This window comes from Scyliorhinus canicula, chromosome 9 (assembly GCF_902713615.1).
Source record: "Scyliorhinus canicula chromosome 9, sScyCan1.1, whole genome shotgun sequence".
NCBI classification, from domain to species: Eukaryota; Metazoa; Chordata; class Chondrichthyes; order Carcharhiniformes; family Scyliorhinidae; genus Scyliorhinus; species Scyliorhinus canicula.
This window is the reverse complement of record NC_052154.1, coordinates 35,728,201-35,751,567: the sequence shown is the minus strand read 5'-3', so window position 1 is coordinate 35,751,567 and position 23,367 is coordinate 35,728,201. Positions and strand designations below refer to the sequence as shown.

The 23,367-nt window shown below is 51.7% G+C and overlaps 1 protein-coding gene across 3 annotated transcripts in view; it reads left to right on the top strand.

Annotated features, from left to right (window-relative positions):
- Positions 1-23,367, top strand: part of LOC119971242 — a 1,187,854-nt gene that overhangs the window by 838,802 nt on the left and 325,685 nt on the right. For 2 of the 3 annotated variants that reach the window (XM_038806514.1, XM_038806515.1), the window contains one exon: positions 20,685-20,778. The exons of the other annotated variant lie outside the window; for it this stretch is intronic. The gene's annotated coding sequence lies outside the window, so the exon portion shown is untranslated. The remainder of the gene's footprint in view (positions 1-20,684; positions 20,779-23,367) is intronic. 3 annotated transcript variants of the gene reach the window in all.

Here is a 23,367-nt window from a genome sequence, read left to right as displayed (position 1 = left end):
ACGGGGAGCGAACAGCATCTTACCAGGTCTAGGTGTATGAAGCTGTCAGTGCTCCCGGAGTGGAAAAGGCATGGCGTGTTGTACCCGTTAATTTGGACCTCTGCCATAGAATTTCGCAGATGCTTCGGGCGTGATTGATCCAGGGTGACTGTGCCGAGTTGCGGGCCGCGTGACGAGCGCCCGGGGAGGTCGTACTCTTCCGATGAGTTGTCCGAGCGTGGAGATGCAGGTCGGGCCCGTGGATCGCATGTGGCGGGCGGCGAGGAAGATGGCGTCCAAGATGGCGGCCCCCATGAGTCGCACCTCGCCGGCCGCGTGGTAGAGGTTTGCCAAGATGGCGGCCCCCATGGATCGCACGTGGCGGGAGGGGGCAAGGTCGGGGCATAGGCCGCAGCGTTTCGGGCCCCGCGGGCCTGCGGGTGTGGGGAGCGATTACTTTGTGCCGCTGGAGAGTTGGAAGCTTGGGCCATTTTTGCGAGGCACACTCTCGCGTAGTGGCCTTTCCGCCCGCAACTGCTGCAGGTCGCGTTGCAGGCCGGGCAGTGCTGCCGCGGGTGCTGATTCTGGCCGCAGAAATGGCAGGCTGGAGCAGCATAGTGGCTGGCTGGGGCAGCATGGTGGCTGGGCGGCCGCATGGTACAGGCCAGGGGGAGTCGCTGGTCGGGGGCCCATGATTGGGTCGCAGGGTCCGCGGGGAACGATGTGAGGCTGCGGAAGGAGACCTCCATCGTGGTTGCAATTTCTGCAGTTGTTTCTAAGTCTTGGGCCCCCTTTTCCAGCAGTCGATGGCGCACATAATTAGACCTGAGGCCCGCTACAAAAACATCGCGTACAGCAAGTTCTCTATGTTCAGCCGCGGTAACCGCTTGATAATTACAGTCATTTGATAGATTATTGAGCTCTCTTAAAAATTCGGGGAGTGATTTTGTAGGCCGCTGGCGGCGAGTCGTGAACATATGGCGTGCGTAAACTGCGATAATGGGCCTTACATACATCTTATCGAGTATCACTAGCGCTGCAGTATATGAACCGGCCGAGTTTAGTTGCGTAGAGACTCTGTGGCTCACCCTCGCGTGCAGTAGACTTAACTTCTGTTCCTCTGTTGTTTCGGCTGCGCTTGCTTCTGCCAGGTAGGCCTTAAAGCACCGCAGCCAGTGGGAGAAGATTTCTTTTGCTTCTGCATCCTGTGGGTCGAGGTCCAGGCTTGAGGGCTGATTCCATGATAGATCCTGACTGTTCTTAAGCAGATTAAATTGATGGAACCATCAATTCACTAGACACGTGCTTTAAGATATGAACAGTGGTTTTAATCTACTTACTACAGAGCCAGCCTGTTACCCGTTGAACTCTCGATGAACTGCAGGCTGGCTCTGGACAAGGGTATTTATACCGTAGTCCAGGGAGAGGAGTCGTGGGCGGAGCCAAGGGTGGAGCCCTGTACAAACTCCTGAGCTACTCCCCCTAGTGGTCGGATAACGCTACTGCGCTTACAATGGTATTGGTAAATACAGTGTGAATTACTAAGTTACATTCACCACAGCTACACTAACCTAACTTACCCCCCTACACTACACTAACCTAACCCCCCCTTCTGCTGACGTTTAATTCTCTACAAGGAAGTGGACGAATGATTGACACCTCCGGGCAAACCCAAACAGAGACCCTCTCATGGCTAACTTAATTTTTTCCAGACAAAGGAAGCCTGCCATGTCTGAAAGCCAGGTCTTTGATTTCAGGGGCTTTGAATCCCTCCATGCCAGCAATATCCGCCTCCAGGCTACCAGGGAAGCAAAGGACAGAACATCTGCCCCTTTCTCCTCCTGGATTCCGGGTCCTGCGATACCCCAAAAATCGCCACCTCGGGACTCATTGCCACCCTCGTATTTAATTCCGTGGACATGGTGTCGGCAAACCCCTGCCAAAATCCCCTCAGTTTTGTACATGCCCAAAACATGTGGACATGGTTCGCTGCCCATCCCCTCCCCCCCGCACACTTCACACATCTGTCCTCCACCCCAAAGAATCTGCTCATCCGGGCCACCGTCATGTGAGCCTGGTGAACAACCTTCAACTGGATCAGGCTGAGCCTGGCACATGTTGCGGTGGCATTGACCCTTCCTAGCGCGTCCGCCCACAGACCCTCCTCCATCTCCCCCCCTCGCTCCTCCTCCCACTTAAGCTTCAGCTCCTCGGTCTGTGTCTCCTCCGACCCCATAAGCTCTTTATATATATCCTCCCCTCCCCCATCCATCCTCTAAAAACCACCCTATCCTGAATCCCCCTTAACGGCAGGAGTGGGAAGGTTGGCACCTGACTCCGCAAAAAGTCCGTACCTATAAATACTGGAGATCATTCCCTCCAGCCAACGCAAACTTCTCCTCCAGCGCCCTCATAGTCGAGAAGCTTCCTTCTATGAACAAGTCCCCCATCCTCTCTATTCCCGCTCTCCGCCAAATACGGAACCCCCCATCCGTCTCCCCGGGGCAAACCTATGGTTATCGCAGATTGGGGACCTCACCGACGCCCCCTATGCCCCCACATGTCTCCCTCCACTGCCCCCAGATTCTAAGAGTAGCCACCACCACCGGACTGTTGGAGTAACGTGCCGGTGGGAACGGCAGGGGCCCTAAACTTGTGTCCTTACACGAGGCCGCCTCCATGCGCACCCACGCCAGCTCACCCCCACTCCCCCCCCCCCCAGCCACCTCCTAACCATGGCTATGTTAGCCGCCTAGTAGTATTGACTGAAATTCGGCGGCGCCAGCCCACCATCTCCCCGATTGACTGGAGCATTGCCCTCTTCACCCGTGGGGGCTTGCCCCCCCCCCCCCCCCCCCCCACAAAGCCCACAATAATCTTATTAATCCGCTTGAAAAACAAACGCGGGATGAAAATGGGGAAACACTGTAAAAAGAGAAACTTCGGGAGGACTATCATTTTTAACGACTACATCCTACCCGCGAGAGACAGCGGAAGCGCGTCCCATCTCTGGAAATCCTCCTTCATCTGGTCCACCAACCGGACAAGGTTCAATTTGTGTAGCCTATCCCAATCCCTCGCCACCTGAATGCCCAAGTATCTAAAACTGTCCTTCACCACTCTGAACGGTGGTTCCCCCAATCGCCTCTCCTGACCCCTCGCCTGCACCACAAACAGCTCACTCATCCCCATATTGAGCTTGTAACCCGAAAACCGGCCGAATTCCACTAAGATTTACATAATTTTCCCCATCCCCTCCATTGGGTCAGAGACATACAGCAGCAAGTCATCCGCATACAACGAGACTCTGTGTTCCACCCAACGCTCCCCCCCAATCCCAGAGCAGCCCCTTGAGGCCCTCAGAGCAATCGCCAGCAGCTCTATCGCCAGTGCAAAGAGCAGTGGGGAGAGGGGACATCCCTGTCTCGTCCCCCAGTGTAGTCTGAAATATTCCGACGTGTCCTATTTGTCCATACACTAGCTACCAACGCCTGGTACAGCAACCTAACCCAGTCAACAAAGTCCTTACCATACTCAAACCACTCCAGCACCTCCCATAAGTAATCCCACTCGACCTGGTCGAACGCTTTTTCCACGTCCATCGCAACCACCACTTTAACTTCCCTATCTCCTGGGGCATCATAATCACATTGAGCAGCCTTCTAACATTGGCCCCCATCTGCCTGCCCTTAACAAACCCTGCCTGGTCTTCTCCTATAACGTCCGGTACACAGTCCTCAATCCTGAAGGCCACGTGGTGAATGTATAATATAAATTCACACTGTGTATCACTGTGTCCCTGTGGGCTCCACCTGTGAGCCGTTGCGCGGCTCTGCCCACAGGGGGAGATGAGGAGCATGTACAGGGCTCCACTCTTGACTCCACCCTTGGCTCCGCCCATGGCTCCGCCCATGGATCCTCACACAACCAGAAGTATAAAGTGCTGCGGTCTTGCGAGCCTGCCTTCAGTTCAGCTAGTCGCAGGCAAGCTCAGTTGTAAGTCGATTAAGGCCACAGTTTACTTCTACTCATGTCCTTGAGTGAATTGATGGTCGCATCAGGCCAGAATTTTGGCCAGGAGCTTGGCATCCACATTTAACATGGATATCGGCCTATAAGAACCACACCGCTGCGGGTCCTTGTCCCTTTTCAAATTGAGCGAAATCATGGCCTGTGACATTGTCTGGGGTAGAACTCCTCTTTCCTTGGCCTCGTTAAAGACTTTAAACAGCACTGGCCTCAATATCCCGGAGAACTATTTATAGAACTGAACTGGGTACCCATCCGGTCCCGGGGCCTTCCCCGACTGCATGGCCTTCAAGCCCTCCATTATCTCCTCCAGCCCAACAGGGGCCCCCAGCCCTTCTACCAGCTCCCCGTCCACCTTCAGGAAAGTCAGCCCATCCAAAAAGTGCCTCATCCCCTCCGGCCCCCCAGGGGGTTCCGATCTATGCAGCCTACTATAAAAGTCCCGAAAGGTCTTGCTCACCCCCTCCGAGTCCCCAACTAAGTTCCCATCCCCGTCAACCACTTTCCCTATTTCCCTAGCTGCCTCCCTTTTTCTGAGCTGCTGTGCAAGCAACCTACTGGCCTTTCCCCCATGCTTGTACACTGCTCCCTTCAACTTCCTGAGCTGCTCCACTGCCCTACCTTTAGTTAACAAACTAAATTCCGCCTGCAGCCTCCGGTGTTCCCTCAATAGCCCCGCCTCTAGAGCCTCCGTTTAACTCCTATCCACTCTTAGGATCTCTCTTACCAGTCGGTCCGACTCTGCCCTATCCGTCCTGTCCCTGTGAGCCCGGATCGAGATCAACTCCCCTCTCACCACTGCCTTCAGTGCTTCCCAGACCACCACTGCAGAGACCTCCCCCATGTCGTTTACCTGCAGGTAGTTCAACATGCACTTCCTCAATCTCTCGCAGACCGCTTCGTCCGCCAACAGCCCCACATCCAATCTCCAGTGCGGACGCTGCTTGCTATCCATACTGACCTGCAGGTCCACCTATTCCGGATCATGGTCCGAGATCGTAATTGCCGAATAGCCCGTGTCCACCACCCCCGCCAACAGGGCCCTGCCCACAACAAAGAAATCTATGCGGGAAGAGACCTTCTGAACGTGGGAGAAGAAAGAAAATTCCTTGGCTCTCAGCTGCCTAAAACCCCCCCCCCCCCCCATCAGCTCCAAGAACCCTTTCAGCTCCTTTGCCATTGCTGTCACCCTACCCGTTCTCGAATATGACCGGTCCAGGCCTGGGTCAATAGCTGTGTTGAAATCCCCACCCATAATCAGCCTGTGTGAATCCAGGTCCGAAATCTTCCCCAGCACCCGCTTTATAAAATTTTCATCGTCCCAGTTTGGAGCGTTTACGTTGACCAACACTAACTTCATCCCCTGCAGCCTACCACTAAACACGATAAATCACACTCTTACATCCGAGACTGTCCTCCCTGCCTCAAATGCCATTCTCTTATTGATCCCCCCCCCCCCCCAGCAACACTACTCTAAATCCCAACCCAGCTAATAAACTAATCTTATACATACCCCTCAGCCGTGCTGGTCTCCTGTTGGGCAGAGGATCGCTACACACAGCAGTCCGATGATGTCGTCGTTAAACTCTCCAGTTTTTACAAGAACACTCTGCCTTCAGATGGGAGAATCCCACCCAATATTCCTTATTTGAAATGCTTGGGGCCGCGAGTGTCTCAGATTCCGGAATGTTTCCATATTTTGAAATACCACGCTTCAAGGACCCCTGGACATTGCTTGGAATCACCGGTCAGTTCTGTGTCTGACAGTAGTTACACGGCTTCTCTCCCGGCCGGGAGTCAGTAATGGGTTTCACTCTTTCGGTGCAACAAACTTGTGCCATCAATTGGAAGGATAGACACACGCATGTGTGTTCAGCCACAGGAACTGGACATCTCGGGTGAACACCATGGGCGGGATTCTCCGACGCCCCGACGGGTCGGAGAATCGCTGGGGGTCGGCATGAATCACGCCCCGCCGTCCTCTGAATTCTCCACTCTCCCCACCCCCAAAAAACACCCCGGCGCGAATCACGCCACCCGCCTCGGAGAATGGCATGGACCGGCACGACTCAATGGGCCCTGTGGCCGCCCGAATTCTCCGGACCGTGACGGGCCAAAGGCCCGCCCGTGTAACGAGGTTCCTGCCGGCGTAAATCAAGGTAGGTCCCTACCGGCAGGACCCAGCTCCATTGGCGGCTTCCGGGGTTCCGGGGGGGGGTGCGGGGGGATCTGGCCCTGGGAGGTGCCTCCGCGATCGCGGCCCACCGATCCGTGGGCGGGCCTGTGCCGTGGGGGCACTCTATTGTTCCTCACAGGCAGCTGTTGCAGTCCGCCATTGCCGGTGCGGAAACAAAGCCCCATGCGCATGCGCGGGGATGACGCCAGCACACGCTGGTGCTCCCGCACATGTGCCAATACATGCCGGCCGGCGGAGGCCCTTCGTTGCCGGTTGGCGTGGCGAGAAGCCCCTTCCCCGCCGGCTGGCAGGGCGCAAACCATTCTGGGGCAGGCCTAGCCCCTGAAGGTGCGGAGGATTCCGCACCTTTGGGGCGGCCCGACGCCGGAGTGGTTCACGTCATTCCGTCCCACCGGAGTTGCCCGCCCCGCCGATTACGAAAGAATCCCACCCCAAGTTTTTTTTTACTAAAAACCTGATTTTGGCACTCAAATAAAAGTGCAGATTTCAGAGCTTTTTGAATTTTTGAAGTTCAAATAAGGGATATTCAACCTGTAGTAGAATCTGACCTTGACTCTCAAATGCAGAATTCTTGGACAAACCCAAAAACATGAAAATACCCCTTGCTTTTAAACTGTGGGCTCTCTGGGAAAAAGCCAGCAGATGAAATCCTCCATTGAATAACAAGTAACAGAGAGCCAATTTGAAAATCTGCAGTCTCAACAATCCCATGTGAATACAAAGCAGCAATGTAATCACTGGTCAAAGATCGAATGGCCAACAGTAAACATGCTGGATCAGGAATGGTACTTCCTGACTGGTTTCAAAAGTTGGGTCCTCCAGCTCCTCAGGATAACTAAATTGCCTCTAAAGCCTGAAATAGTTACTCCCAGCAGATGGAACTGCAGATCGACTCCTCAGAGAAATCATCAAGCCTTGACACAAAGCAGGAAAGTCTTTATCAAAGTTTCAAAGTAGAATGCCCCATTAAATCTTTCCTTGCAGAATGGTATTGGATCACAGCATGGATGGTGCTGTTGCTTTATGGACAGTAGAAACTAGACCTTGTGTTGGATTAAGAAAAACTGAATTCCAAGTCCTCTCACTCTCAGCGCTGCCCTCTGGTCGAGTTGCCTGCTGCTCCCGGAAAACCATGATCACTCGAGTGGCTGAGCCATGACCCCCGACGGCTGCATGTGATCCTGTTGGCTATCTGGCATGGCCCCTGCTCTTTTGCCCATTGCTGGCCAGTCCAGTTGCCGTTCAGCCCTCTCGCTCTCAGTCCTGAGATCGAGTCAACCCTCTGGCCACTACACCTCAAAAGCCACGATGCCAGCGCTTGCCCTCCCTTCACACCTCCTGACTACTCACCTCTGAGCAGTTCTCCAGTGCCGGGGATTTGGCAGGAGCGGTACGCCACGCCATTCGGCGGCCGCTAGCAGCGGCACTCCCCCCCCCCCCCCCCCCCCGACAATTCTCTGGCCGAGTGTCCGCCCATTTACGGCTGGTCCCGCCGGCGCAAATTACAACAGGCACTTACCGACGTGACCTGGCTCTGCGGGCGGCCTCCGGGATCCTCGGGGGGCGCGTGGGGATCTGGACCCAGGGGATGCCCCCATGGTGGCCTGGCCTGCGATCGGAGCCCACCAATCCATAGGTGGGCCTGTGCCTTGGGGGTAGTCTGTTCCTCCGCGTCGGCCACTGTAACAGTCCGCGATGACTGATGGGAGATGAACCCCCCTGCGCATGCGCTGGGATGACGCCACGCTGCCGATCCCACGCATGCACTAACTCGCGCCGGCCGACGGACACCCTTTGGCACCGGTTGCCATGGCACCAAGCCCCTTCTGTGTTGGCTGGCACAGCGCAAACCACTCCGGCACCGGATTCCGCACCTTCGGGGTGGTCCGACGCCGGAGTGGTTCACGCCACTCCTTCGCGCCTGAGTTGCCCACCCCGCCGGTTCGTGGAGATCCTCCCCCAGATTAGAAGATTGTGTGTTCAAATCATGTCAGGCTCACGGAGTGTTGAACCTTTCCTGTGGCCTAGTGGTATAAGTCACTAACCTGGTAGACCACACACCAAGAGCAATGCTCTTAGGGTTCCAGATTTGAACCTCATCGTGGTTACTGGTTGAATTTGTATTCTAAATTAAATGAGTTGACCAGTTTATATCAGCCTTGGCAGCCCTGTTCTGTACACCAGCTGCACCCTGACCTGGTCCAGACACTGGGCGTGATTCACCGACCCCCCGCTGCTCTGCGGAGAATCGGCGGCACTGGGGCCGGCGTGGTCGGCGTGGCACCGGTCGGGGTATGTGCCGATTCTCCTGCCCGGGCCGGAGCGCTGATTCTCCGGCCTGAATGGGCCGAGCGGCCGTCAACAAAAAGCCGAGTGCCGCCGGCGCTATTTGAACATCCTCTGAGCCGGCGGGACCTTAGCGTTGAAGGTCCGGGTGCGGCCTGTGGGGGGAGGGGGGTACGACCCTGGGCGGGGCCTCCGTAGTAGCCTGGCCCGCGATCGGGACCCATGGATTAGTGGGCCAGCCTCTCTATTAGGGGGCCACCTTTCCTCTGCGCCGGCTCCTGTAGCCCTGCGGCCAATTCGGCCCACCCTTTGAAATCACATCACGTTCCAGAGTTACTAAAAAAGTCAATTTTTCATACATCACAGAGAATTCATGCAGTTGGAGGCCATTCGGCACACCAGGTGCACCGACCCTCCGAAAGAGAACTCTACCTGGGCCCACTACCCCACTCTATCCTTGTAACCCCATGCATTGATCATGGTCAATCCACCTAACCTGCACATCTTTGGACTGTGGGAGGAAACTAGAGCAGGTACAGGGAGAACATGCAAACTTCTGACAGACAGTTTCCAATGCCACAATCAAACCCAGGCCCCTGCACTGTGAGGCAGCAGTCACCGTACATATTGATTGATCTTTCTGATCGTTTCCAAAACAGTAATTCTTCAGTAAGTGATTTATCCAAACTCAGGCTGATTTATTAGACTCGGACTACACTGCACTTGTTGACAGAACAAGATAAAATCCAATTTCAGCTATTTTTGTATTTTTCTCCCCTTTCCATCTACTTACAGATGATTGTTTTCAGCTTAGACTCAGCAACATTGATGACCTGACCAGCATCAGAAACTCGCTCTGTGGGAAGTTGGCATGAAGCCTTATCCCACTACCATGTAGTGCACCAGTGTGCCAATTTATATACTAGTTGGTCCAGCTGTCTAGCATTAACAGAACTTTTAAACATCATACTTCATTGCATTGGTTTTAGTCCATTTGTTACAGTGGGGCACTGTCTCTATATAATCATGTAAATGAGATCGAAATGTGGGAGAAAAGTGATGTAATGGGCTAGAATGGGAATGTGCAGCATCAGTATCTTGTAATGTTGCAGATTCAAAAGAGTGGACCAAATGAAATATTTTCTATTTCTTTATTTCTATTATTTTCAACCTCAGTTTTTCCAATTTATATGTTTAATTAGCCTAATGCATATTTCAGGGTTGATTCGGGGGAGCGCAGGCCATGAATTAGATATTAGTATGAACTTCATCCTCCTGCAGGTTTATACTAGCGGAGTTGGTTATACTTTTCTGTTCAAATATGAGTCAGTCTCCTGTGTATGAACCTGCATGTTTATTGCATGGTGGGCCTGGTGGATCAAGGGGGCTTCTGGACCTCCTTCCACCTATTGTCAATAATAATTTCTATTTATATCGAACCTTACAGAATGAAATGTCCCAAGGTACTTCACAGGAGAGTTATCAGATAAAGTTTGTCACCAGTTCACATTAGGGGTGGGTGGCATGTGGCGCAGTGGATAGCACTGGGACTGCGGCGCTGAGGACCCGGGCTCGAATCCCGGCCCTGGGTCACTGACGGTGTGGAGTTTGCACATTCTCCCCGGGAGAGATTCTCCGCAAATGCGGAGAATCGTAAAGGCTGCCGTGGGACAGGCCGTGACCCACGGCAGCCTTCACACCCACTTCCGGGGCCGATTCTCCCCCCCCCGGGCGGGGCTAGGAGCGCGGCCCCGGGCGGGGCTAGGAGCGCGGCCCCGTGCGTCACGGCGGCTGACGCGGCCGATGACGTAGGCCGCGCATGCGCAGGTTGGACACCGCCAACCCGCGCATGCGCAGTTGGCGTCTTTTCCCTCAGTCGCCCCGCAAGACGTGGCGGCTTGATCTTGCCGGGCGGCAGAGGGAAAGGCCCACGATCGGTGGGCACCGATAGCGGGCCTATGCCCCCCTTGGCACGGCCGTGGTACTGCCGTGCCAGTCGGGCCCCCAGATGCCCCAAACGGGCATCTGGCGCCCGTTTCACGACGGCAGCGAGCAGGTGTGTTTGCTGCCATGTTGAAACGGGCGTGAAGGCCCGGCCGCTCGGCCCATCGGCCTCGGAGAATCGCCGCTCGCCGTAAAAAACGGTGAGCGCCGATTCGTGGCGTGGGTCGGGCGTGGAGGGGGGGAGAATAGCGGGAGGGCGTGAAAAATGTCGGGAGGCCCTCCAGCTATTCGCCCACCCGGTGTGGGGGGCAGAGAATCACGCCCCCCATGTCTGTGAGGGTTTCACCCCCACAACCCAAAGATGTGCAGGTTAGGTGGATTGGCCACGCTAAATTGCCCCTTAATTGAAAAAAAATAATTGGGTACTCTAAATTTCCAAAAAAAAAAGAAAATTAACAGTAAGAGAATAAGGCAGCTGGCCAAAAGTTTACTCAGAGTGATGTTTTGAGGAGTGACCTAAGGGTGGACAGAGGTGGGAACTGAAAACACATGCTGCTATTCGCACATTCTTGTTGTGGCTTAAATGTTTAATTTTTCTCATTATACTTCCTACTGCCTCTTGTTAATTGCACTTCAACATCTTCAGTATTCCATTTATACATTTTTTTTTAAAAAAATAATTTTTATTGGAATTTTTTGAAAAATATATATCAACAAAACAATAATAATAATAAACACCCCCGGCACCCGTAACAACGCATATAACAAACCCCCCCTCCCCCCCAATAAACACCAGAATAAATTAACAATAAGCAAATTAACTTAAACACTATCCCCCTAAACCCCCGCCCCCCCCCCCCCCTTTCCCCCCCCTCCCCCCCGGGTTGCTGCTGCTGCTGACCTAGTACCTTATCGTTGAGCCAGAAAGTCGCGGAAAGGCTGCCACCTCCAAAAGAACCCTTGTGCCGACCCACTAAGGGCGAACTTAACCCTCTCCAACTTAATGAATCCCGCCATGTCATTAGTCCAGCTCTCCACACTCGGAGGTCTCACATCTTTCCACTGCAGCAAGATCCTCCGCCGGGCTACTAGGGACGCAAAGGCCAAGACATCGGCCTCTTTTGCCTCCTGCACTCCCGGCTCCACCCCAACCCCAAATATCACGAATCCCCAGCCTGGCTTGACCCTGGATCCCACCACCCTCGACACGGTCCCCGCCACCCCCTTCCAGAACTCCTCCAGTGCCGGGCATGCCCAGAACATATGGGCATGGTTCGCTGGACTCCTCGAACACCTGACGCACCTGTCTTCGCCCCCAAAGAACCTACTCATCCTAGATCCGGACATGTGGGCCCGGCGCAGCACCTTGAACTGGATGAGACTAAGCCTCGCACATGAAGAGGAGGAGTTCACCCTCTCCAGGGCATCCGCCCATGTCCCCTCCTCAATCTGCTCCCCCAGCTCCACCTCCCACTTAGCCTTCAGCTCCTCTACCAACGCCTCCCCCACCTCCTGCATTACCTGGTAGATGTCAGACACCTTCCCATCCCCGGCCCACACCCCCGAAAGCACCCTATCCCTTACCCCCCGCGGGGGCAGCAAAGGGAACCCCTCCACCTGTCGCCTAGCAAACGCCTTGACCTGAAGGTACCTGAACATATTTCCCGGGGGGAGCTCAAACGTCTCCTCCAGTTCATCAAGGCTCGCGAACCTCCCATCAATAAACAGGTCTCCCAACTTCCTGATGCCCGCCCTGTGCCACCCCAGGAACCCGCCATACATGTTCCCTGGGACAAACCGGTGGTTCCCCCGCAGCGGGGCCTCCACCGAGCCCCCCACCTCTCCCCTGTGTCGCCTTCACTGCCCCCAAATTTTGAGGGTGGCTGCCACCACCGGGCTCGTGGTGCACCTCGTTGGAGGGAGCGGCAGCGGCGCCGTTACCAGTGCCTTCAGGCTCGTGCCTCCGCAGGACGCCATCTCCATCCTTTTCCATCCTGCCCCCTCCCCCTCCATTACCCACTTGCGTACCATCGCGACATTAGCCGCCCAATAGTACCCAGAGAGGTTGGGCAGCGCCAGCCCCCCTCTATCCCTGCCCCGCTCCAAAAAGACCCTCCTTACCCTCGGAGTCCCATGCACCCAAACAAATCCCAGAATGCTGCTGTTCACCCTCCTAAAAAAGGCCCTTGGAACGAAAATGGGGAGGCACTGAAACAAAAACAAAAACCTCGGGAGCACCGTCATTTTAACGGACTGTACTCTACCCGGCAACGACAACGGCAGCATGTCCCACTGTTTAAACTCCTCCTCCATCTGCTCCACCAACCTAGTAAAATTGAGCTTGTGCAGAGTCCCCCAGCTCCTAGCCATCTGAACCCCCAGGTACCTAAAACTCCTCACTGCCCTCTTTAGCGGGAGCCTACCAATCCCCTCCTCCTGATCTCCCGGGTGTACGACAAACAGCTCACTCTTGCCCAGGTTCAATATATAACCCGAGAAACTCCCAAACTCAGCAAGAATCTCCATCACCTCCGACATTCCCCCCACCGGGTCTGCTACATACAACAGCAAGTCGTCCGCATACAGCGACACTCGATGCTCCTCCCCACCTCGCACCAAACCCCTCCACCCCCTCGACTCCCTGAGAGCCATGGCAAGAGGCTCTATTGCCAGCGCAAAAAGCAAGGGGGACAGGGGGCACCCCTGCCTCGTCCCACGGTGGAGCCTGAAGTATTCGGACCTCCTCCCATTTGTCGCTACACTCGCCATCGGGGCCTCGTACAGCAACCTCACCCATTTAATAAACCCCACCCCAAACCCGAACCTCTTCAACACCTCCCACAAGTACCCCCACTCAACCCTGTCAAAGGACTTCTCCGCATCCAATGCCACCACAATCTCCGCCTCTCCTTCTGCTGTCGGCATCATTATCACATTTAGCAGCCTTTGCACGTTAGTGTTCAGCTGCCTCCCCTTCACAAAACCCGTCTGATCTTCATGTATCACCCCGGCACCCAGTCCTCTATTCTAGTGGCCAAGATCTTCGCCAGCAACTTGCCGTCTACATTCAGCAGTGAAATTGGCCTGTATGAACCGCACTGCAAGGGGTCCTTATCATGCTTCAGGATCAGGGAGATTAGCGCCCGCGACATCGTCGTGGGCAGAACACCCCCCTCCCATGCCTCGTTAAAGGTCCTGACCAACAGGGGGCCCAGCAGGTCCGCATATTTCTTATAAAATTCAACCGGGAACCCATCCGGTCCCGGCGCCTTCCTCGACTGCATGTGGCCAATCCCACTGACCAGCTCCTCCAACTCGATCGGCGCCCCCAGTCCCTCCACCTGCTCCTCCTGCACTCTTGGAAATCGGAGCCTGTCCAAAGAATTCCCCATTCCCCCTCCCACCGCCAGCGGCTCCAACCGGTACAGTTCCCTATAGAAGTCCCTAAAGATCTCATTGACCTCTGCCACCTGCCGCACCACATTCCCATCTCTATCCTTCACTCCACCAATCTCTCTAGCCGCGTCCCGCTTACGCAGCTGGTGCACCAGCATCCTGCTCGCCTTCTCTCCATACTCATAGACCGCTCCCTGCGCCTTCCTCCACTGTGTCTCTGCCTTTCTGGTGGTCAATAAATCAAACTTGGCCTGCAAGCTACGCCGTTCCCCCAGCAATCCCTCTTCCGGGGCCTCCGCGTACCTCCTATCCACACTCAACAGCTCCTCCACCAGTCTCTCCCTCTCCCTCCTCTCCCCCCTCTCCCTATGGGCTCGGATGGAGATCAGCTCCCCCCTAATCACTGCCTTCAGAGCCTCCCACACCATCCCCACCTGGACCTCCCCAGTATCATTGACCTCGAGGTACCTCTCGATACATCCCCAAACCCTCCTACACACCTCCTCATCAGCCAACAACCCCACGTCCAGACGCCAATGCGGGCGCTGGTCCCGCGCCTCCCCCATCTCCAGATCCACCCAATGCGGAGCATGGTCCGAAATCGCGATAGCCGAATATTCGGTCCCCTCCACCCTCGGGACCAGTCCCCTGCTCAAAACAAAGAAATCAATGCGGGAATAAACACTGTGCACGTGGGAGAAAAAGGAGTACTCCCGAGCCCTCGGTCTCCCGAACCTCCAGGGGTCCACTCCTCCCATCTGGTCCATAAACCCCCTCAATACCTTGGCCGCGGCTGGCCTCCTGCCTGTCCTTGAACTAGAACGATCCAGTAGGGGATCCAACACCGTATTGAAGTCCCCCCCCATGATCAAACCCCCCACCTCCAGGCCAGGAATGCGGCCCAACAACATACGCCTCATGAAACAGCATCATCCCAATTTGGGGCGTACACATTAACCAACACCACCCTCTTCCCCAGCAGCTTACCGCTCACCATCACATATCTGCCGCCACTATCAGCCACAACCTCAGACGCCTCAAACGCCACACTCTTCCCCACCAGGATCGCCACCCCCTGGTTCTTCGAGTCGAGCCCTGAGTGGAAAACATGCCCCACCCACCCCTTCCTCAGACGGACCTGGTCCGCCACCTTCAGGTGGGTCTCCTGGAGCATGGACACGTCCGCCTTCAGCCCCTTCAGATGCGAAAACACCCGGGCCCGCTTAACCAGCCCATTCAACCCCCTCACGTTCCACGTAATCAGCCGGATCAGGGGGCACCCCGACCCCCTCCCCCGTCGACTAGCTATAACCCATTGACTGCTCGCCCCGGCCATCACCCCTTCGGCCCGTTTCCCACGGCGATAGAACCTCACCCCGACCCCCCCGAACTCCTCCCTGGCCAATCCAGCAGCAACCCGGTATCTATTCCCCCCCCCCCCCCCAACCCAGGCTACGACCCCTCCTAGCCGCGACTCTCCCTCCACTGTACTCCCATGAGCCAGCTGACTTCTGCTGACCCTGGCAGCTCCCGCTCTAACTCCGACCCCTCCCGATATGAGGTCCCCCCTCCTCCCCTACATCAGCTCCTGGGCACCACTTCAGCGCGGGAAACCCGGTCTAGTAACCCCGCCCCTCGCCACCAGCTCCACCCCCTCGTCCCGCAGCACGGGAAACCAGAGAAAAGCCCGCGCTTTCACACTGCCCCACCCCACCAATGCAGCTCCCAAACCGCAGTCCCAACCCAACCACCATCTCCGTACAAACAAAGACACAGATCAACCACAAACCCCAGTACCCCCCTTAGAACACAGAACCATAACCCACATCGTCCGAAAGCGAGAGAAAAAACAAAAACAAACAGAATAACCCGCTACAGCATAAACAATGATACATGAATAGAATAGAAAAACTCCCACAGCCCCCAATCTCTAGTTCGAGTCCAGCTTTTCAGCCTGCACAAAGGCCCACGCTTCCTCCGGGGACTCAAAGTAGTGATGCCGGTCCTTGTAGGTGACCCACAGGCGCGCAGGCGGCAACATGCCAAACTTCACCTGCTTTCCATGGAGCACCGCCTTCGTCCGGTTAAACCCGGCTCTCCGCTTGGCCACCTCCACACTCCAGTCCTGGTAGATACGCACTACCGAATTCTCCCACTTACTACTCTTCACCTTCTTGGCCCATCGGAGAACACACTCCCGGTCACTGAACCGATGGAACCGCACCAGCACCGCCCGCGGGGTTCATTCGCCTTAGGCCGCCTGGCCAGCACTCTATGGGCCCCCTCCAGCTCCAGGGGCAGATGGAAGGATCCTGCCCCCACCAGCGAGTTCAACATCACAGCCACATAGGCCGGCAGATCCGACCCCTCCAGCCCCTGCTCGAGGCCCAGGATCCGCAGGTTCTTCCTCCGTGACCGAAGCTCCATCTCCTCGAACCGATCTTGCCACTTTTTATGAAGCGCCTCGTGTATCTCCACCTTCCCCACGAGGGCCGAAACCGCCTCCTCGCGCTCAGAGGCCTGCTGCTGCAACTCAAGTATCGCTGAACCCTGGGTTGTCTGGGTCTCCAGCAGCTTACTCGTCATCACCTTCAGGGATTCCAACAACTCCCCTTTCAGCTCCGTAAAATAGCGCAGAAGGGCCGCCTGCTGCTCCTCAACCCACTGCCTCCACTCCTCAGGGGCTCCACCGGCCGCCGTTTTGTCCACCTCCTCCCGCTTTTCCAGGGGAGCTGCTACCGTTTTTCTCCTCGCCCCACTTCAAGTCCAAACCATAAATCCCGGGGGGTTTTGCTCCAGACCCCTTTATCCACCGGGAATCGTCGAATCAGCGCCGTTTGGGGCCCTTAAAAGAGCCCACAAGTCCTTTTAAAGCGGGAGCTGCCGAATGTGCGGCTTAGCTCCGCATAGCCGCAACCGGAAGTCCCATTTATACATTTTGCTGACGAGCGGGATACAAGGCACATAGTAATGCAAAAATCCAATCAAATATCCCATCGCCCAGATACCCCGGAGAGAGACAAAGCAATTTAACCCCAGGAATATGGAGTGATCTCCACGCACTGTGTTCAGATGGAGAATCATCTATTGCTTATATCCCCTTACAGTGATGACAGATCTGTCCCACCTCGCCAACATATGGGAGCTAATATTAATGTATGAAGATATTAGAGTTATAATAAGGCCAGTGACCTGCAAAGTCTGTGATCGTGCACTGCTCAAAGTGTTGCTGAACGTTTCCAGCACTTCCTTTTAAGTTTCTCGTATTCTCAGTTATCTTTTAAACTATTTTGAGACCTGTATTTTTGTATAGGTACATTATTATCTTTAAATGGGTGATATAAAAAGTGTACACAGTTCACAGTAGCAACATACATAGATCATGTTTAATATACTTTACCTGTAAATTAAGGAAAGTTGGCCTTCAGTTCTCTCTCCATCAATTTAATGCTTGCCCCAGAGGGTAGATCTGGAATTATTGTGTGCTACTGCCATTACTGGGCTGTACTGAAAGACTTTATTCATTGTCCACAACGTTGGCTTCTTGAATTACCACACCCCAGACTTATACTTGCAAGCTCTTCTGTTTTTCTTTCATTACCAGGATTCCCTGAGTGAGCAGCTCAGTAATTCAAAGGCCATTTTGGCTGTGGAAGCCTACAGCAGTCTGCAGAAAGTGTTTCCAGTGGGACACACGTGCTGCTTGCAGGCTACTTTCACCCATGGACAAAATTTTTCTTAAGTATTCAGCTGAGCAGAAGGTAGAACATATTTCCAGATAACTTTCCTCAAGAAAGTATGTTTACTTGAGCTTTCCTAAAATCCTGTTTTCAGAAGATATTAAATATTTGTTCAGACTTTGTAATTTGTTTGGAAGTCTTTTTGTTTGTTAGAATAGAATTAAACTTGATCAATTATTACTGGCCGGCCAACATCGCTATGATAAGGAAGTGGATGGTGGGTACGGGGTCTATTTGGGAGCGGGTGGAGGCGGCTTTGTGCAGGGGCTCCAGCTTGGAAGCCCTGGTCACGGCTCCTCTACCGCTGCCGCCGGCCAAGTACACCACCAGCCCGGTAGTGGTGGCGACCCTGCGGATATGGGGCCAGTGGAGGAGGCATTTGGGGGAGATGGGGGCGTCTGTCTGGGCGCCAATCTGCGACAACCATCGGTTTGCCCCCGGCAGTATGGATGGGGGGGTTCTGAGTATGGCGGCGAGCGGGGGCGGGAAGGGTGGGTGATATGTTCCTGGAAGGGAGCTTCGCGAGTTTGAGGAGCTTAGAGGAGAAATTTGGGTTGGTAAGGGGAAATGATTTTAGATACCTACAGTTGCAGGACTTTGTTCGTAGACAGGTCCCATCTTTCCCACGCCTCCCGCCAATGGGGATCCTCGACAGAATAGTCTCTAGGAGGGAAGAAGGGGAGGGCAGAGTCTCGGGTATATATAAGGTGCTCATGAGGGAGGAAGGGTCCCAGACAGAGGAACTGAAACTTAAATGGGAGGAGGATCTAGGCGGGGAAATGGAGGATGGGCTGTGGGCAGAGGCCCTGAGTAGGGTAAATTCGACCGCGACATGTGCTAGGCTCGGGCTGATCCAATTTAAGGTGGTTCACCGGGCCCATATGACGGTGGCTCGGATGAGCAAATTTTTCGGGATAGAGGACAAATGCGCTAGGTGCGCGGGAGGACCAGCGAACCATGTTCACATGTTTTGGGCATGCCCTGAGCTGAGGGGGTACTGGGAGGGATTTGCGGGGGTCATGTCCCAGGTGCTAAAAACAAGGGTGGTGATGAGTCCAGGGGTGGCAATTTTTGGGGTTTCGGAAGACCCGGGCGTCCAGGGGGAGAAAGAGGCCGATGTTTTGGCCTTTGCTTCCCTGATAGCCCGGCGACGAATATTATTGGCGTGGAGGGACTCAAAGCCCCCGAAGACTGAGTGGTGGCTTGCAGACATGTTGAGTTTCCTGGGGATGGAAAAAATTAAGTTCGCCTTGAGGGGATCTGTGCAGGGGTTCTCCCGGAGGTGGCAACCATTGACTTCTTTGCGGGAGAGTGAGCGTCAGCAGGGGGGTGGGTGGGGGGAGGGGGGGGGGGGGGGGGTAGAGTAGAGTAGGAGGGAAAATATGGCGGGTAGTACCGGTGGGAGGGGAGCGGGCTTGTGCAATATGTTACGATGGAAGTATTGAAAGTACGTGGATGTTTGCACATTTTTGCCTTTTTTGCTTTCTTTCTGATGATGTCTGTAACTGTTTATAAAGCCAAAAACTATCTCAATAAAATTGTTTATTAAAAAGAAAGAATAGAATTAAACTGGCTCTCTGAAAATTCAAAAAGTAGACGTGTTTATTCAGTTTTTTTTATCGAATGTATGAGATTTCAAGAAAGAGACAGTCATTGTTTCCCAGTCTTAAGCATCTCCGAGACATTTCAACAAATAACCTGTGTATTAAACTCCATTTGGAAATGGGTAAGATGTTGATCTGTTCCTTCACTCCAGAGTGGCCATGTCCTTCTTGGCAATTACCCCTCTCTTAGTCTCAAACAAAGTGGTGAGTAAACATTACATCAATGCCAGCTTAGGAGCCTATATTTACATTTTATTTGTGTATCTGTTTACATTGATTATCCAAGAAGAAGTACAGGACAGAAGTCATGAGCAAATGAAAATGTAATCTACCTGAGTAAATGTAAATAGACTGAGAACCAGGACATATAGGTCACATGATATTGCAGTTTGAACAATCCTTCTGTTTCAAGATACTTAATGACATTACCCTGTGACTAGAATGCGCTGAATTTCATTTATGTTGGATGTAAGTTGACACTCAAATAGTTTAACCATGAATTTGAAAAGTGCATAGTGGTCACTTAATCTGAAAAATCTGGAGAAAAAATTACTAATTGGTTATGGATCTGAACAGTTTTAAACAAAAAGGCGTCAAACTTCCGGGCTACCTAAACAAGATTCTGTTTTCTAGTTAGGCTTCTGGCAGGCTGTACTGAAAAAATACCTTTCAGGTATAGGTGCAAGTTTATTAATCAATTTGCAAAAATGGCTTCACAAATCTGACCAATGAGTATTTTTAAACTTAAGTAATTTTGACAGCCACTGCAAATGCCTTTATGCTTTGCGGCTATTATTCCATTCAGGCATTTGGAAAAATTATTCTCAAAAATGTAATTATTGTTCTAAGTCTAGTAAGTGAGCTGAAATCAAGCTTTGTTGTACTTGCCAGCAAATCCGGAATGATTGAGATGATCCAGAATGACACTCCACCTTCTTACTCTATGATCATTTACACTTAATTTTTTTTTCCCCATGTCACTTTTAAGTGACAGTGGTTTTATGTTGAAACAAGGTTGACAAAACGCTACTTATTGCATGGATAATATTGTCACTTTGGAGAGGAGCATGTACTCACACTAGTGACTGGCAGGAATAAAATAAATATAAACAATTTGTTTGATGCTGAAATAAACATTGTGCTGAGATATCCTTGAATATGATCTGTTTTCTCTTTCAATCACCTAACTAGGACATTGTCATTTCATATCCACTTTTAATCATTCATTATTTGGCATTTTTGTAACACTTTTTTTGATTCAATATCTTCCCTAGAGAGTTAATTAAAGCAGCACTGTCGGTGTTTGGCAAGGCTGTTCATTTAATATAGGCAGCAAGTCTTTAGTCAGTTTGTTGCCAAGATTTGGGCTGGATTTCAGGCAGATAAATCAAGTTGTCTTTGCTTGGCTTCCACTTCCATGCAAAATCTTGTGCTACTGGCTGCAGAGGCTGGGGGGCGTGAGCTTCATTCTTGTGGTTGTGGCCACTAATGTAGACTTCTTTTTCACAGACTGCTGAAAGGCTGTGGAGGGCAGGAGTCCTGCTAGTTCATTACATTCCCAACATAGAAATGCATCTCTCGCATCCAGCCGGCTAACAGTGAGGTAAGGGCATTGCTTTTTAAGTTTTTAACTACTGTTTGCACTGAACAGGAAACATCTTAAAAGTGCTACAGCGTGGTCTATAAATCCTGAGTTGTTCGGCTGAAAACAGTTCAGTTAAGCTTGGCAGTTCTTTCTGCTTTTGGGGGGAAAAAATAGAAAAAAATACTTCATGGAAAAGATTTGAAAAATTTCTGGTTTTTACATTTATGATGTCTGCCACATTTTGTTGTCCTTGTGATAATGTTTAGATATTAGTATCCGCTTCATCCTTCCTGCAGGTTTATTGTTCATACTTTTCTGTTAAAATATGAGCCACAGAAAGTTTCATTCAGCTGCTGCATAGTTAGTCTTTGATATGATTGCTGTCACTTTTATTCAGCTCCGTGGGTGCTTTCTGGCATTGCAGCACAGAGCTTTCAGTGCATTCTATTCCATGTGGTGGCCAAAATAGACTTCAGTTCAAATATTAAACTCTTGATTGGCAAGGCTCTTCTAGTGTACTGGTGTGCATTCAGTACATCAAGATGGCATGATCATGGCTTTCCAGATAGTAAATATCTGCAGTGTTTCAGTTTTGCTTGGCTAATCAGTAGAATGGTGACTGCAGAGCTTTATGTAAGAGGTGGTTTGGGAGGGTTGGGGGGCGGGGGGAGGGGATGTAATAAAGATCAAACTCCAAAATTCATTACTGTCCCATTAATAATAATCAGAAAATATTATTATGAAATGATCATGTAGTCCTTAATCTACATTTAAATATAAAGAAAGAATCCCTCAGCGATGGTTTTTGTTGAGATTTCCAAACTATTCTTTATGCTTCTCAATTACATTTCTTATTGATTGGCAAATATCTCTGAATATTTTGCTGGGCCAATGCAAGCATGTGATTACTTTCTCTTTGTCTTTTTAAGTGTGAAATTTAATTCTCACACCTTACAGGATGGAATGGTGACAGCTCTGGTTAGATTGAATTATCATGCCTTACCTGCTTGTTATAGGTAATATTGGTGTTGTAAAAAATGTACAGCACTAGAAATGCTAGGTCATGTGCAGGGTTTTTGTGCCAGTGTGTTTAATAATGAAAGAATTAAGCAATCTTGCTCTGGACTAAAATTTGGAATGCAGACTGCACCTAGAGCAATCCTTGCATCTCTCCAGAGTCAAAATATTTAATTCGGTGAACTGTGAGTCTATCCTATCTAATTATTGCCTCTTCAGCAGCCTTCAAGATTCACTGTGTGCTATGGGAATATACCCTTTACATTTTATAACGCTCTAATTTTTTTACGGACCCACAAAATGTGTGGTTTTTTTCTCACCAGCAAACTGAATTGGAAGAAAATCTGTATTATGTACCTCCTATCATCACACACCTTTTATTCGGGTGTCAAGTGGATGTGGAGATGTGACTCAGATTATGCAAATATACGAGTCTCTTGGCATTTCTCCAATACTTCATTATTACAACTGCTGTACATCTATGTATTTGCTGATCTTGCAGCTCAAGATTGAAACACATCATGCCAATACTACAAAAGTGTGCTTATGATGAATGGGTTTGAGTTGCAAATTATTGTCTGTTTTGAATCAACGTCATGAAATGAATTAGTGTACTGGTCAGTTCATTTACTGTTCTATGGTTTGCTACAGTCTAAGCAGGTTGTGGTTAGTAGAGTAGAGAAGAGGTGATAAATTGGGATAGTTCACCCTTGTTGGTTGGTCATGATGAGTGTGTTAGAGATTATGGATTGAATTGCACCAGCTGCCAAATTGGTGCAGGTACAGGTAGTGAACGTGCATGCAAAGCTGATTTGCTGTCATTGTTGTCATTTTAGAATCCAATGGTCCAGACAACAGCCTCTCTTAACCTCATGTAGTTGAACACAAGTTTAGCAACTGGAAGGAACCCCCCCCCCCCCCGGCCCCCACAAACGCTATATAGATGGATAATCAACTCGCTGTACATTAATTGCTGTTTGATTTTTTTTCTCATTGTTGCTACAATTCTCCAAAATATTTGGTTCTTCCTCGAAACAAGTATCTTAGTCCTAAGAGTTAGGGTGATGGTATTTCATTCTTGTTTTGTGAGTCGACCAAAGCTGGTAGCTGCTTTCCCTATGTGCATCAAGAGATTTTCTCTCTCTATAACCCAATTTGCTAATCACTTCCATTGAGGTGTGATCAAGGGTGGCGAAGGGACACTTTGTCTTATAACCATGGTTTTCTTGGTGCTTGTAGTGAGGGAGAATAAATTGAAGGTGTGGGAGAGACAATCCATAAATCGTCATAGCTGAGTTGCCAAATGCACAACTAACACTATTCTCAGCACAATGACGTATAGCTGTGAAACATGGACAACATGCAGCTATCAAGAAAGGAAGCTCAACAGTTGTCATCTTGTCTGTTTGCGGTGCATTCTAGGTGTATCATGGAACAACAAAATCAACAAATCCGGCAGTACTCTCAAAGACAAATCTCCCAGATAGGTGAACACTTATCCCACACATTCCCAAAGGTTTATTGTTTGGCGAGGTAGCCGGAGCCAGATGACCAGTAGGTCACCCAACACTCCGCTTCAAGGATGCTTGC